This window comes from Tympanuchus pallidicinctus, unplaced genomic scaffold (genome assembly GCF_026119805.1).
Source record: "Tympanuchus pallidicinctus isolate F22 unplaced genomic scaffold, pur_lepc_1.0 scaffold4, whole genome shotgun sequence".
Taxonomy (NCBI): domain Eukaryota; kingdom Metazoa; phylum Chordata; class Aves; order Galliformes; family Phasianidae; genus Tympanuchus; species Tympanuchus pallidicinctus.
This window is the reverse complement of record NW_026294758.1, coordinates 30,664,110-30,680,401: the sequence shown is the minus strand read 5'-3', so window position 1 is coordinate 30,680,401 and position 16,292 is coordinate 30,664,110.

The following is a 16,292-nucleotide window of genomic DNA, read 5'->3' as shown; positions in this document are numbered from 1 at the left end:
CTCTACAAATTATTTGTTATTTCACTTCCACTCTGTCTGCACCACTGTTATACTTTGGGCTAAATCACTCACTTCCTTTGGAGAGTTTTCTGCTTCAGCATTGTAGTCAGATAGTGACAACTGTACAAATAATGTGTTAGGAGTCGGTGGTTAAGCATACCCTAAAGCAACCTAACTGAAAAACAGCTGTAGCTTGATGCAGAGTCCCACAGAATAAGAAGGAGCCAAAGTCTTTTTAGTTTATAGAGTCCATACAAACCACTGTATGAACCATTGTACGAAACCATTTGCATGGTTACATTAATCTGTCTACTCTCTATTTTTTTAATCATTAACAATGATGTCATATAACCTAGGAGTAAAAGTCTCAGAAATAAAGAGTTTTGATGAATTTCATGGAAATTTGTGTGTAGATAGAGAAGGAGACTGATATCTCCCTCACTACAATCTCCTTTTGATAGCTGAAGGTATGAGGTCATCCTTCAGCCCCTTTTTCCCCAGACTAAACAATATGAGTTCCCTCAGCAAGACTTCCTGTAAGTCTTGTTTTCTAGTCCTTCATTGGCTTTATTGCTCTTCTCTGTACACTTTTGAGCAATTCAATATCCTTCCTGTAGTGGAAGTCTGAAAACTTAACACAGATATTTAAGGTGCAGTCTCACCAGTGCTGTATGCAAGATGACAGTCATTTCCTGCTCCTACTGGCCACACTATTTATGATGTGGATCATGATGACATCAGGCATAGTACTGGCTCATGTTCATCCAGCTATTGACCAGCAGGCCAGTTCCTTTTCTGTTGGTCAATTTCTAGCCACTCTTCCCCAAGCCTACACTGCTATGTGGAGTTATTATGACCCAAAGGCATTTAATCTTGCTGAATGTCATACAATTCGAATTGGCCTATTGATCTGGCCTATCTAGATGCCTCTGCACAGAATTTCAGTCCTTAAGCAGACTAAAAGTCCTGCACAACTTGGTAACTTGGTGTTGCCTGAAAATAAACTGAATGTGAACTCAATAATCTCATCAAGATCTCATCAGATTGTTGACAAAAATAATAAACGCAACTGGCCCAGTCCTGGGAAGCACCATTTCATATCAGCCAACAACTAGATTTAACTCTATGCATAACGGCTTTTTAGATATCAAACATCTCCTTTGCTAGGGATCATCCGTGGACCAGACAACTACAACACTGAATTTAAGTTAGAGAGCTACTCTTATAATTAGAGTTGCTACTTTCAGTCTTCAGACCAATTGGCTGATGCAAGAGTGCCAGGTTTGTTTCTAAAAGGCTGGTGACCTGTGAGTAGTGGACTGTTTCTGAGTGAATTATCTATCAGAGGAGGAATTACCTTGTCTAGACATTTGTCAGTGATCTTAGTGGGTCAATCAGCTGTGTATCACCTCTAAGGACCACCATGCAATAGATCACAGATTTCTTTGCAAGAGCCTCACATAAGAATTATACTCTTTTATTTTAGACCTGATGAGAAGAGTGTCTCACCACAAGTGAAATCAATGATTTCACTGTTTAAAAGAGGCGAAAGAGGCCGGAAAATACACAGGCAGATAGGTAGGTAGCTAGCTAGGAAAGGTGGGTAAGTAGGTAGGTGGGTTCTTTTTTACCATTAAGTAAGGGTATTCACTTCTCTTCCATGGCAACAGATCTAGTTTTAAATGCATAGGCACACAAATGATAGTAAATCACTGGGTACAGCAGTCTTCAAGGGAAGAAAAGTTTTGGTAGATTTCATTTAGAATGACTCATCCATGATAATGAATAATTAATAGACAGTAAAGCCTGCCACAATCTTGTAAAATCCAGTCACCTTCTTTTGATCCTTGTATGCCAAATTATACCATATCAGTTATCTTCCATCATGTGCATATCCTGAAGAATTCACATCCTCTGCATGTGAGATTCTACAACCATCCTGTTTCTGCTGAGGGGAAAAAGATTAAGGTTGGCAGAAGTTTTGCAAAAAGTGCTGGCTTCCATGGAAGAACATTAGAAATGATTGGGTTTATGCCAGTGGACTTAAATGAGATCTCAGACATGCTGTAATTGACTAGAGTGAGAGGTCAGAAATCACGTGGGAAAGAAATCAACCAGAGTAACTCACTTGGTATTAGCCAATAACTAAAAGTATGAAAATGCCCAGCAACATAGGTCATATCCATCCATTGCATGACTGTATGTGACTGAAGAGTTGACTAGTTTTGACATCAATAGCAAAAGAATGGAGAATTACTGATTACAACTGCCTGTCATTAATTCTGACAAACATTTGCAATTTGAGGAAAAGAAACCTCTTTATGTTGGAGCAAAACTCTAGCACTGTCATATTTGAAGAAACCCTGATTTCTGATGAGAATTTATTTCACAAAAAAATTCCCATTTTTTAGTATAAGTATATATATAGAAGTATATATATATATATAAGTATACATATATATATACACTTGTACTAAATATAATTATATATATAATTATATTTAATATAAGTATTTAAAAAACATTTATTCTTTGTAATCAGTGTTGTTTCAAAACTAACCAAATAGTCTTTCACAGAATCACAGAATCACAGAATGGCCAGGGTTGGAAGGGATCTCAAGCATCATGAATCTCCAACCCCCCTGCCACATGCAGGGCACCAACCTCCCCATTTAATATCAGATCAGGCTGCCCAGGGCCCCATCCAACCTGGCCTTGAACACTCCAAGGGACGGGGCATCTACAGCCTCTCTGGGCAGCCTGTTCCAGCACCTCACCAGTCTCTGTAAATAACTTTCCCCTGACATCCAACCTGAACCTCCCCTCCCTCAACTTAAAATCATTTCCCCTTGTCCTGCAGTTATCTACCCTTTCAAAGAGTTGATTCCCCTCCTGTTTGTAGGCTCCCTTCAGGTACTGAAAGGCTGCAATGAGGTCACCCCGTAGCCTTCTTTTGTCCAAGCTGAACAAGCCCAGCTCCCTCAGCCTGTCTTCATAGGGGAGGTGCTCCAGCCCCATGACCATCTTTGTGGCCCTCCTCTGGACCTTCTCCAACAGCTCCCTGTCTTTTTTGAACTGGGGGCTCCAGATCTGGACGCAGTACTACAGATGGGGCCTCACAAGAGCAAAGTAGAGGGGGACAATCACCTCCCTGTCCTTGCTGGCCACTCTCTTTTGATGGAGCCCAGGATACCATTTGCCTTCCAAGCCGCAAGGGCACACTGCTGGCTCATGTTAAGTTTTTCATCTATCAGGACCCCCAGGTCCCTCTCCACAGGGCTGCTCTCAAAGACCACTCCTTCCAGTTTGTATGAATGCCTGGGGTTCCTCCGGTCTTTGCTCTTCAGTTTCTGATTTTAATGTTTCTTTCTCATTCATTGCAGTTCTCTGTAGGCCTAACAGAGGTATAGGGTTCACTCTTCTACTGGGCACTGCTATTGTACAGGAATGTTTCCATAGCCTTGCTAAGCCTGTTCTTATGATAGGTTTGCATGCCCTACTCTGTGTTCATTCAATGGGATACCATATTTCCTTGGAAACTGACCCCCTTCTCTGAAGGACTTTTCACTGAAGAAGGTGGAACAATGGAAAAACATAGCCGTAACCTTGATGTTCACCCACAGCTTCATTCTCTCTGCAGCTTGATTTGGGATAAAGTTATCCATGTAAGTACTGAGGGAGAGAGACATTGGAGTCTGGTGAGCCTGATGAAACTTGGCTGGTTTGAGTGCAGGAAGAGAAACAGTCACCCTCACCCTCAAATAGTTTAGTGACTATGAAAAGCTGCTTTATGTTAACTCAGAGAATCTTTCTGTGCATATGCAACCAGATAAGTCTTGTTAGTAGCAGAGTGGCTATATATGTGTGTGCACATGAACATGGTTGTGAACCCATTCATACTCCTGTGAAACAAAAGCTGAGGTGCCATGAGGCTGTCTTGTGTCAGAAAGAAAAACAAATCCCATTAAGAAGAAAGCCAAGATGGAGGGAATACAAAGCTCATCTGGCTTGACACCCAGCCACATACACTTAACTCTGAGATGTGAACAGTGCATTCATTATGACTGATAGCTTCTCCACTGAGCATATACAGTCTTTCTTCTCTACTGCAAACAGGAAAAGAAAACTAGAGTCACGGCTGAAAAACACTGCAAATAGCATGGTGAAAACAAAAGAGAGGAAAACGCCATAACAAGTGAATAAATAACAAATTTGAAAGTTAATGAAGGAAAGTTTTCTAATATTTTCAGTGTAGCAGTCTGCAGAAATTACTGACTCTTTCTAATGCTTTTGTGTTCCCTGGTTCCAACAGTTCTTGATGTCCATAAGAGAATCACAGGAGTGCATATGCTGGATGGGGCCTCATGAAATCATCTAGTGTAAGCTGTCTGCTCAAATTGAATCACCCAGAGTAGGTAGCCTGGGAGTGTGTTGTCAGATTTTGAATCTCTCTGTAGACAGAGACCCACTCCCCCAGATACTATGGACAACTGGTTCAACTGCTCAAATGCCCTTACAGTAAGAAAAAGAGAGTCAAGCATTCAGGTGGAGTTGTCTTCTTTAACTGCCTCTTACCCTGTCACTGGGTACCACTGAAAAGAGTCTTCTCTCCTCCATATGCCATCTCATCAAGAATTTATACATATTGATAAGGTTCCCCTGAGTCTTCTCAGAAAAGGCTGAAAACCTCAGCTCTTTCAGCCTCTCCTCATTCTGAAGAATCATTTAGGTTGGAAATGCTACAGCCCTTTAATCACCTTTATGATCCCTCAATGTGTTAGCTCCTGTAAGACTGTGTATTTCCTTGAATGGGCAAAACCCAGCACTGGACAGAGCACTCCATGTGCTAAGCAAAGAAAAAGATCACCTCCCTCAAGTGGCTGGTGGCATTCATTCTAATACAACCCAGGATATTATTGACCTTCTTTGCTGCAAGGGCATATTGCTGGTATATAGTTAGCTTCTTGTCCACAAGACTCCTCTCCAGGTCCTTCTCCATCAAGCTGCTTTCCAGCTGGCCATAGTGCATAATGCTACACATCATGTGTGCACTTGTCCCCAGACACAGGATTTCACACTTCCATTTGCTCAAGTTCATAAGGCCTGATCATTTCTGAAGTCTGAACAGTAACACAATCATCTAGTGTATCAGCAGCTCCTTCCAGTTTTTTCTTGTCTGAAAATTTAATGAGGGTGCATTCAGCCCCTTTGAACCAGTCAATACTGAAAATGTTACAGTATTGGCGTCAGTATTGATTCCTGAGACACAAAGCCCTGTGTGATGGGACTCTAGCTGAACTTTATGACATTAATCACAGCCCTTTCAGCCTGGGAGTTCACCTAGTTTTCAGTACATCCAGCCCGTATTCCATCACAACAGTTATGACTTATTTAAGAACTTTGTTAGCAATGCCTCCTCCAAATACAAAAAACTATTCAAACAGCTGTGTTCTGAGAAAGCTGCTGCAAATGGATTTGGGGAAAAGACAGTATTGTCAATCCATTTTTTTCTTTAAGAACACCTCTTTTTTTGGACATCATGTGACTGAGAAGACTGAATGGTGAGATGTCTTCACACATTTCTACTCTTAGCATGTTAGTGGAAAGCACAAGGCCACGATTCATCAAGCCTCCATGCAAAGAGGAATGAAACTGCTTACAAAATGTTCCTGAATGGGAAAAAGACTTGTGATGAACAGCTGAAATTCCCTTTGTTTCTAACTACTTCAAACCTTTAGTTGATCCCATTTGATTTGGTTTTCTTGTATTTCTGTCTTCTCTGCATTCGTAAATTCTACTCCCATTCACTCCCTTCAAATAAACAATTTAATGCAAGTAGATGCTGATGGTCTATGTGAGCAAGTGAAAAAGCAAAGCACAGGGGCCTGAAAATAAATCAGTAGTCGCTGTTTTCTTCCCTACCCAATGGGAAAGATTTTCTCCCTAGCTACCTCACTTTCCATGCAGTCCTGAAACATTCCCATTTTCTTGGGTGGCAATCCCCTTGAACTCTGTTGACTGAATGTTTTACATTCTTCCCTTCAAGTATATTACAAGGAAAACGAACTTTTCTTCTAGCTTAATACAGATAACAAAAAGCAAAGATCCAGTTGGCCAGATGGCCAGATGGGGCCAGCTGAGATCATGTCTAGGAAAGCATTTTTATTCATTTTGTATTTATTGGACCTGGAGGACATGCAGAGGACGTACAAGGCAAATGACTGCTTCCTATCTGTTTTCTAATACTGCACTGTCAAAGAACTTCCATGTGAGATACTTCATGGGGCAGCTCTAATATTCAATTAACAGCAGTTAAAGAGGTGAGTTTTCTTTTATCCAAGCCTCACCTTTTGTAAAAACAAACAAAAAAAATGCATGAGATTTTTTTCAGCTCTTTATAAAGCTCATTAATTCTCAAAAGAATAATTCATTACAAAACTGGGACACGTAAAGAATAAATACATGAAGCTTTGATCACTGCCAAATTACTGAGAGTTTTGTGAAGCTGACCTTTACTCCCAATTTGAGTTTCCAAAGTCTGTATTAAAACAAGTTTTTGGTGTCTGTGAACTAAAAATCTAATTAAAACAAAATTACTTGTGGAAGTGAAGGCATCTGGCTTTGCAAAACAAAACAACAAGTAAGGTATTATCACAGCAGGAAAGAGTGGTTCTGTGACTCATCCCCAGTTGTTTTACAATCTTTTCACTTTTTTTTTTTTTTCTTTAGGGCTAGTAGTTAACAATATTCTTTCTATGTTTATCTCAATGAACTTCACTGAGGTAATTTCCACAACATTCAACTATATACTGAAAGAGTATGTGGAAAGAAAATGTCTGCTCCTTTAAGGATACCTGGCAATCACAAACAAGAATATGCGGAGATAACCATAAACATATATGTTTATAAAGAGGTCACAATAAGGCCAAACTAATCACTTGCATTAATTGGGAAGGATATGTGGAGTGTGAAGATATGAAGATAATTATGTTTATTTTCTTGCTTGGGAAGACAAGGAGGGAGACAGAATTCCTAAACTTGTAAAATCAGAATTAACAAAGACAATAACCACAACCAGACCTGATGAGCCACACCAACTGATTGACTATGAAGAAACTGCAGGCAAATAAAGACTTTGCAGCTGTTAGGGATGCAAACTCGAGGCCCTGGCTGGAGGGCCCGTGGAGCTTGCACTGGGAAGGAGAAGTAGGTGAACAGAGAGTAGGTGGAGAGAAGAAGGGCTCTGTTTGGGCAAGAACAGAGATCACAGTCCTTGGGACCAGTGCTGGCTGCTGGGAGCAGCGTCTGCCTCTTCCTGACCTGAGCACATGTGGGGTACATACTTACTGTTGAGTTCACAGTGGGACCAGCAGTTGAGCAGGGACCCTCAAGGTGGGTGAGAGGCCTGGAGTGCAGGCAGGGCTGCTTGGCGTGCCGTGTTGGAGGTGGTGTGTGTGTGTGTGCTGGCGAGCTAGGGATGTGATGTGTGGGCCTGCAGCAGGGCTTGGTGGCTCTACCCCTTGAGTGCAGGGTCCTGTGTATGGGGGCTGCTGTAAGCAGCATCTGGGCTAGGGCAAGCTGTGGAACTAGTCCTGTCACTGTCCTCTGAGTGTGTGCATGTCTGCTACTGGGACAGGTGCTCAGCTCTGCTGCTGGCTGAAACTGCAGAGAGAAAACACAGCAATGTTGGATGCAGGACAGCAAGTGTGAGGGTAAGGGTCAGAGACACTAGTCAAGGTCAAACAGTCCATGGATCCATCATCATATCTGTAGGGAAGAGGCGGGTCTGAGGTTAAATAAGGCATGCAAGCTGTCGTGTCTGCACCTAGGTCAGAGCAGAGGAAGTATGAGACCACATAACAATACAGCTGCTGCACAGCTGTGATGTAGGACAGGTAGTAAAGTTTCAACCTGAAACTAATTCCCAAGAAGGGGCAAAGCTGCCAGTACCAGAATCACTTGGAAACATGAAAATCAGATCTAATTTGGATTCACTGAAAAATGCACAATGAATTCTCCATAACACTAGGTATTGCGATGCATTTACCTTTGCATTTACCTATTTGCCAAGTAAATTACCTCCAGAACATGACCATACTTATCTATCAGCACTCTCCCAACCCTCAACCTTACTAGTAACCCTTCTTTTCCCAGTTCTTTTGCGTAGTAGGAAAGTATTCAAATGCTTTATAGCATTTGACTAGCCCCACAGCATGACACTCCAGAAGAATCCATGTATCTAAAGCCTTCTCTGAGAGCAGTGTTTGTGAATTTACCAGAAAGAGTGTGCATCAAAGGCACAGACTTGAACAAGGACTGTAATGGCCTTTCTGGGCCCAATAGTCCAAGGAGGCAACACAAGCCATAATAAGGAAGTGACATTTCAAGGCCACCTAAATGTCTGGGAGAAGAATCAGCAGTTAATCTGATTGTTTTGTGGTTTGGACACCTGCTCCAGCTGATTTTTGAAATGTGTATGAATCCATTCTTAGCAACAAGAAAGGTCTGGCTATTTCCACAGTGTACCTTACTTTGTCTTAGCCCCTCTTTCCTACAGAGGATGACAAAATCCTTAGAGCAGAAGACGGCAGTGCTGATGATGCCCCATGTCAGCATCTGTCCCAGTAAGACTTTTCTCTGGACCAAAAATCCTGTAGAGGCAGAGACTCAACATACTAAAACACATGCTTCTGCTCATTCTGATCATCCTCATGGCCTCCAGCCACACACTGAATAAAAGCCCAGAGTTTCCAGGGAATACATCTTTGAAAACTGTACCAGTTTCTTCCCTTCCACTCACTCTAAGTAAGCCATGGCGTGGGAGAGAACTCTGCTCTAAAAACAGGCTGGACTCAAAGGAGATCTTAGGCAAAGGAGTAAACCCCTCGGATTTACCAGAGAAGAGATCTGAAAAGCCCAAACAGAGTAAAAGGGGAAAAGGGAGTTCTTGCTGCCTTTCACTCAGATCTGACAGATTGACAGTGTAAGAAGGACTGCAATTTCCTGCCCATGTAATTTCTTCACCTAGATAATGCTGAGATAGCTAGATGTGTGCTATTCAATTAATTATTGTTTAGCTACCAACACAGAAATCTCCTTATTAAGAAAGCTTTGTGGGCAGTTTAATGAGGTTGCAGATTACAGACTCAATAAGCACAGCAAAGCTGCTGCGGAACCTAATGACCCTCAACTTCTCCTCCAGCTGGTAATGAAAACTGATGTGACCAGTTACAGGCTGTACATCAAAGGGGCTGCCAATTAGTCAGTTCTTAGATGCGTGGTGAGTTCATATTAAGCAGGTATAATGATATTATTTCTCTCCTGAGTCAGACAGAAGCCAGACAGGAGGTTGGAAATATTCCAGTTCCAGAAGTCAACAGAATGGATAAGTACTTATAGTGGAAATCATTTAAAAATAAATTACACAAAAACTTCTCCAGAAGTCTACATTAGTATCCCTGCTACTTATGTACTAATATTTATATTTGTAATTTGTATTGGTATGTAAAGCATGCAACAACAGAGCAGGAGAAAGGAAATGACAAGCTTAGAAAGTGTAATCAAATAAGGACAAAGATATAGAAAACCTTCAGATTAACCCAGCTTAAAAAAAAAACTGGGGGAGAGGGGGAGGGAGAATGGTTTAATGTAAATTAAAAGTGGCCTCAAATGTATTTCTGACTCAGATTGTTGAAATGTCTAATTGCAATTCTCAAAGAGCAATGAGGCACTTCTATCTTGCTGCATTAACTACTTAAAGTATCACAGATGCATAAATTATATGTTTTACTAACAGAATCCTCTTCTTCCATGATCTTCAGTACAAGTCTGACCATGAGAACAGTCACATTTAACATACGAGTTTTATTTTCCATTTCCTCTTGTCTGTTTGTGAAGGTGTCAGTCTCTATTGATTTGCCATGCACTTGGAAGTTTTATCTGAAATTCACATGAAAAGGAAATGGATTCTTTTGCTTTTTATCATTGTGATTATTTGCTTAGACATGATTCCCAGTGACAAGGAGGCTGAAGTCTGCATACACAAGGCTAAGAGTTTTCAATTGCTCTCAGGCAGCCAAGGAATTTCCATCTCAGTTACCTTCCTTGTGCAAGAGAGTAAGAGGAACAAACAACTCTATGTCAAAATGCTTATTTCTGCCCATGAATGGACTCAGTCTCACTGAAAACTTTTCCACTGACTCCATTGGGTGTTGAAACAAACCCTGGAAGTGTAATTACGTACAAATATTCATTAATAAATTTCAGAAAAGCAAGATGTCAGCTATCTGCTCAGCCTCTTTTCTATTTTATGATCAAGTTTCCTAAAAACGGTTGTTGTGGTATTAAAACAGGTGGAAAGAACCATTTGATGGTAATGTTTCGTTTTCATACAGCTGCAAATATGGCCTCAATTCTCTGCTTTGGTGCGGTTTGTGTGAGCTTTGGGAACTACCTTTTGATAATCCACAAACAACACCAGAGAGTATCTCCAGTGTCATCAGGAAAACCGAAGTGAATTATTGCAGAACCAGATCACTTTCCTGAAGTAACAGGAGTCAATTGTAGAAGAAAAGAGACGGTGAGTTCTTGTTGCTTGATTCTTGAGTTGATGAAACCAGTACATAACTTTATTGTTCTATCTGACTCTTTGAGCACAGGAATAGTCTGCCTAGAGAGGCCGTGGAGTGTCTTCTTGGAGATCTTCAAAAGTAGCCTGTCCATCATCCTCTGCAACTCACTGTAGGTAGCTCTTCCTGCTTGAGCAGGGGAGTGGACCAGATGACCTCCAGAGGACTTTTTCAACCTCAACCATTCTGTGATTCTTATGGACTTATTGCATTTCTTATTCACAAATAGAGAAAATGGCATGAACTGCATTTATTTGCAAGTGATGTACATCACAGCAGAAAGCATTTTGTGTTGGATATCAGGAAAAGGTTCTTCACCAGAGGGTGGTGAAGAACAACAACAAAAAGACAAACAAACAAACAAACAAAAAAACAAAAACCGTAAGCATTTCAAAATGCTTAAAGAAAATTGACCAATTATTTGTGTTCAAGATAATAGAGTCTTTCTCTTCATAAGGTGATTAAATGAATTCCATTGCAAACCAATAAGGTTTCGAAAATTTTGACATCAGTTTCCATTCTTATGATTTCATTTAAGTCAGATGTTGCACTTGAATAGTCCCCATATATTCTGCAGTTCTCATGCCTGTTCCCACCTCACTTCACCCCAGTGACAAAAGTGCAATACCATAGCTCCAAAAATTCTGAAAAATCTTTTCAAGAGAAGAAGAAAAGGAAAATATTTCCTGCAGGAAGTTGGGTGTGCATATGGGAATGACAGTTTTTCAACAAAAATTCTCTGTAACTTCCTTATTTTAAATTTTTAAGAGGAATGATTTTTGTGCAGCCTGGGAGAGGAGAAACGTGTTCGGAGGTCTTGGGATAATTATTATTTTACAAATTATTTCTGGTTATCCTGGCACAGGAATGTACAGGTGAGAATATCAATGCTAATTCCTGTGAAGAGAGGTGCTAACATGACAGCCTGTAAGTGTTGTCACCCACCACCTATTCCTGACAGGTTGATAAGAATGTCAAGCCTGACTGATATTTCAGCTGACAGCCAAGAGAGATTATATTTCATCTGTGCTATTTTATGAGTCATAAAGGATGAGGTCATACAATTAATTCAGAGCAAATATTCAGTGTACTACTTCAGGTATAACTTTCCTAAGAAGCACAACGTTTAAAAATGAAAAGATAAAGAAAAAAGCCCACAGCCACCACATAGGGAGACATAGTTTACTCACCAGAAGAGTTCAATTCTCTAGGCTTACAGTAGTGATTTTGTTTGAGTGCAATTACTTTTGTGAAACAGGCAATCATGTGATACAATAATCAAAACAGAAAATCATCTCAATAGTACCTTATAATTAAGCAATGCAAGTAATCAGCCTAAACTGATGCTCACATGAAATTGTACTGTCATCAAGCAATAACTCTATCACAGCTCTGCATACAATTTGGCAATCATAGGGAAAAGGTTGTTGAACTATTAAGCTTTTCAATTTTGGAATTTCTAGTACGATTGTTAAAATACCATATCAGAAGTTAGAAACACTTTCCAGGTGAGTCTCAAGTCCCATACTGTTGAACTCTTAGAACAAATTTTTATATGAAACCTGATGATAATTAGATTTTGGAGGCTGTCTTTGTCTTTGCTCTGGAAAACTTAATTTTAAAACGGAGAACAATATGTTCCTATTTCTTTCCGTTCTCTAGAAGTTAATTGAGTCTCAGAAATTTATAAAAGGTTCCTACATTTATATTTTTAGCAATTTTTCCTAGAAAGATACAACTTTTTTCCTTTTGATCCATTGAATACCTCTGCAAAAATAAAGGGATTTTAGTTTTCTTTGTGAACAGAGAACATACTTGCAAGACAGAAAGATTTTACAAAGAGAACTTGCTTTTGTTCTTCAGAGTGTATTTTCTCCTCTATAAACCAGAAGCAGAAATGAGAAAGTTCTACAATATCAGTCTTTTGTCAGTAATATTTTCTTCTGAAGACTTTGGTTTTTCAGTTTGTTTTCATAGAAATACATAAGCTTAGGAGTTCTGAAGATTGTTTTGCTTTAACATTCCTCGAGGCTTTACTCATTCACAAAAGGAAAGTCTATATAAAGTTTTTGTAAAAAATAGAGGAAAAGATGCATCCAATCCAAAGAATGTCTTTCTATGTAAATCCTCATGAAAAATACTACCCTCTGTGGACTTTTTTTGAATCCTGTTTTCTAGGACTCAAAGTTAACGCTGTTCTTGCAAGTTCCATTTCTTTTATTTGAAGTTCAGGTCTCATTTGTGTTTGCCTGGTAATTAATTTCATTTTCTGTCTCCTGTGATATTTTAAGCTTGAAGAGTTTTTACATCTGTAATATCATGGGGAGCACTCTTTTTATCCAGGTAAATATAGGAGCATGATTTGGATTTTCATGTGGGATTTGTGAAATAAATGGGGACTGGATTCTCCAACCCATCTGAATTTTTGGACAGTAGAGAAACTTGATCTTTATCAGCAGAATGCCCATTTCATTCTGGCTTGAAAATATCTTAGTCCCAAAACTGTAAGATGGCTTCCTGAATGTGTTTATCTGCAAATTACAAAGTTCTATGCCACATAGGGAGTCAAGGGGAGAGCAACCCACCAATTAGGTATGACATTTTCTTGGCTCAAAGATTTGACACATCCCAGTAATCTTCTCCTTTAATTTTCAGGAAGCATACATGGTATTAAATGTACTCTTCCAAACATTCAAACTGTAGGATGAAGATGTAGCAAACCTCACTGCAAGACTGAAGGGAGAAGGGATTTCTATTTAAATTATCTCTAAGCTAACCACATGCATTTTCATATCCACTCATCAGCACCAAAATGAATGCCCCCAGCTTCTCTTAGTAAGACCCGTTGTATATAGTAGATGCTGTCTACTGAGTCTTCACTACACCTCATATTTGTCTTAGCTGCTTTTTGGACAATTTGTCTTTTGAACAGGCCTTTCATACAATTCAGAAGTCATCAGTTATTTTGGTTTCAGGCTTGTTTACTCCATCCTTCTAAATGTTAAACAAGACAAACCAATTGTCCTTTTTTTGCTGATTTTCAGATCATTTAATAGTACATTCTATCTTCCTATATGTTGAGATAGGTGGAAAAGGATCAGCATCACATGTATTGCCATGCTTCATACAACACTATTCTAAAACTTACTTCATTTTTTCTTGTGTTGATCTTAGTTGCATGCATGTGCACATACACAGGCCCCTGCATCCCTAATGATCTCTTTGAGAAAGAGGTTCATTGATCATCAGTTTCAATAGAGTCATCAGCCCTGATGCTGTGGAAGCTATTAGCTTATATTAAAACTCTTTTTGATACTCCACTAGCCACCCCAAGCTGTGGAAGAAAGCGATAAGAATTCCTACCCCCTTTAAAACTCCTTCCACATGACCTCATATAATATGGAATATCCCTTTGGTGAGTTTATGAGCTGTCCTCATTCTGTTCCTTCCCAGTTCCTTGGACCATTCCCTGAGAATGGTCTTGGCTCTGTACAACACTGCTTAGCAACAGCTGTAAACACTGGTATACTATCAAAATTGTTTTCCTCCTAGAACCAAAACCTAGCATTATACTAGACACTCTGAAAGAAAGAATTCCATCCCAGCTGAAACTAAGACGGAAACATAGAACAAGATGCTTCTCAGTGGTACCAGTGACGAGGTAAAAGGCAAAGGGTACAAACTGAAGAACACAATTTCACTCAAATGCAAGAATTTCCTTTTCTAACTCTGAAGGTCTAGAGCAGTGAAACCAGTTGTCTAGTGTAGGTGCAGAGCAGAAATATTCAAAAACAGTCCTGGACCGCCTTCTGTGGATGATCCAGCTTGATCAGGCATACTAAGCTAGCTGATCTCAGGTGGCCCCATTCAGCCTAAGCACTTCTGTGATTCTCTAGTGGATATTAAGAATGGCTGGAAACAGAGACTATAAAAACACTCAAGAAAGTCAGTAATATCTGCAGATTGCTACATGCAACACATTAGAAAACAGTCCTTCATCAGCTTTCATATTAAACATTGTTGTTCTATTTTGTTTCCCCACCTTAATACTAATGTTGTACAACAAACATCGGATGAGAACTACAGTTCTCAAAATTTCTTTCAAGGAGCATAAGGCAAGTAAATATTTTCACTGGGAGAAAAGTCACTGGAAAGCTCAAAAAGGATTATTCTTAAGCGGTGAACTTTCCTTACAAGTCTGAGAAATCTTAAAGCTCAGGTTTTCATTAAGGCTAGTAATTCTAGCTAGTCTAAAAAGATTCAGTAATCCCAGTATTTATGCCAGATGAATATAGGCAAGAATAAACACAGTCCTTCTTGGTCTCCATAAATTTCACTTTTGCTTAGGCGAATAGTAACTACTGATGCAAGATAAAATCTCCTTCCCTTCTTCATAAGTATGCACATATTCTTTTAAAGAAGGGGATTGAATCTTCAAAAAATATACTATCACAATTCCTGACTGCACTTCAGAACCTTCCCCAAACATTGGGTATGAATTGTTCAAGCTGCTGGAAAAATTGTCATTACAGATTAAGACAATGTGCAAGTAGCCTCAGACACAACAGAAATCTTCTCCACTACTAGCTACTTCTCTAGCTGCTCTGCCAGCAAGGATGCTGGAGGTGCACAAGAAGTTGGGGGCATGAAAAACCAGGAGAGCTGACCCAAACCAACCAAAGGGATGTCCTGTATGTCCATGCTTAGCAATAAAAGCTAGGGTAAAGCAGGAGGAAGGGAGGGATGTTCAAAATGATGGCCCTTGTCTTCCCAATAAACTGTTCTATGTGATGAGCCCTGTTGTTCTGGAAGTGGCTGAACATCTACCTGCCAATTGTGCCCTAATTGAGCATTAAAAACAGTTTGGCCAGCAGCCCAAGAGGAGTTATCTTCTCCTTCTATTTTGCCCTGGAGTGGATAAATTTGAAGTACCATGTCCAGTTCTGTGCTCCCCTGCGCAAGGAAGACAGGAAACATCTAGAAACAATCCAGCAGAGGACCACAAAGATTATGAGGGGTCCAGAGCATCTCCTCCACGAGGAAAGGCTGAGAGACCTGGGGCTGTTCAGCCCAGGGAAGAATGAGAGGGGATCTTGTCAATGCTTATAAATATCTAAAATGCAGGAGTCAAGTGAATGGGGCCAGCCTATTTTTGGTGGTGCTTAGTGGCAGAACAAGGGACAGTGGACACAAAGTGGAACATAGGAAGTTCCATACAAAAATAAGAAAAATCTTTACTGTGAAGGTGACAGAGCACTGGAACACACTGCCCAGGGAGGTTGTGGAATCTTCTTCTCTGGAGATATTCAGAACTGGCCTGGACACTTTTGTATGAAACCTAGTGTACGGAATCTGCTTTAGCAGGGGTGCTGAAATGAATGATCTCCAGAGATCTCTTCCAACTCCTACAATTCTGTGATTTTGTGATTCTGTAATTCCTTGCTCTAGTTGTGCAGCTTTTGGTAAACACAGTAAACTGTCTTAACCTGATCCTGTGTGCACTTTTACTTTTCAAATTCTTCCCCATCCCAACTGTGTGGTACTTAGCTGCCTCCAGAGGTTAGAACATAAGAGAAATCCAGTGCATTCTACTGCTACTGATGTGATCAGTTTCAGCTTGGGAAACATTAGCATACACAACCAGCCATCAAGCAAGGTATGAGG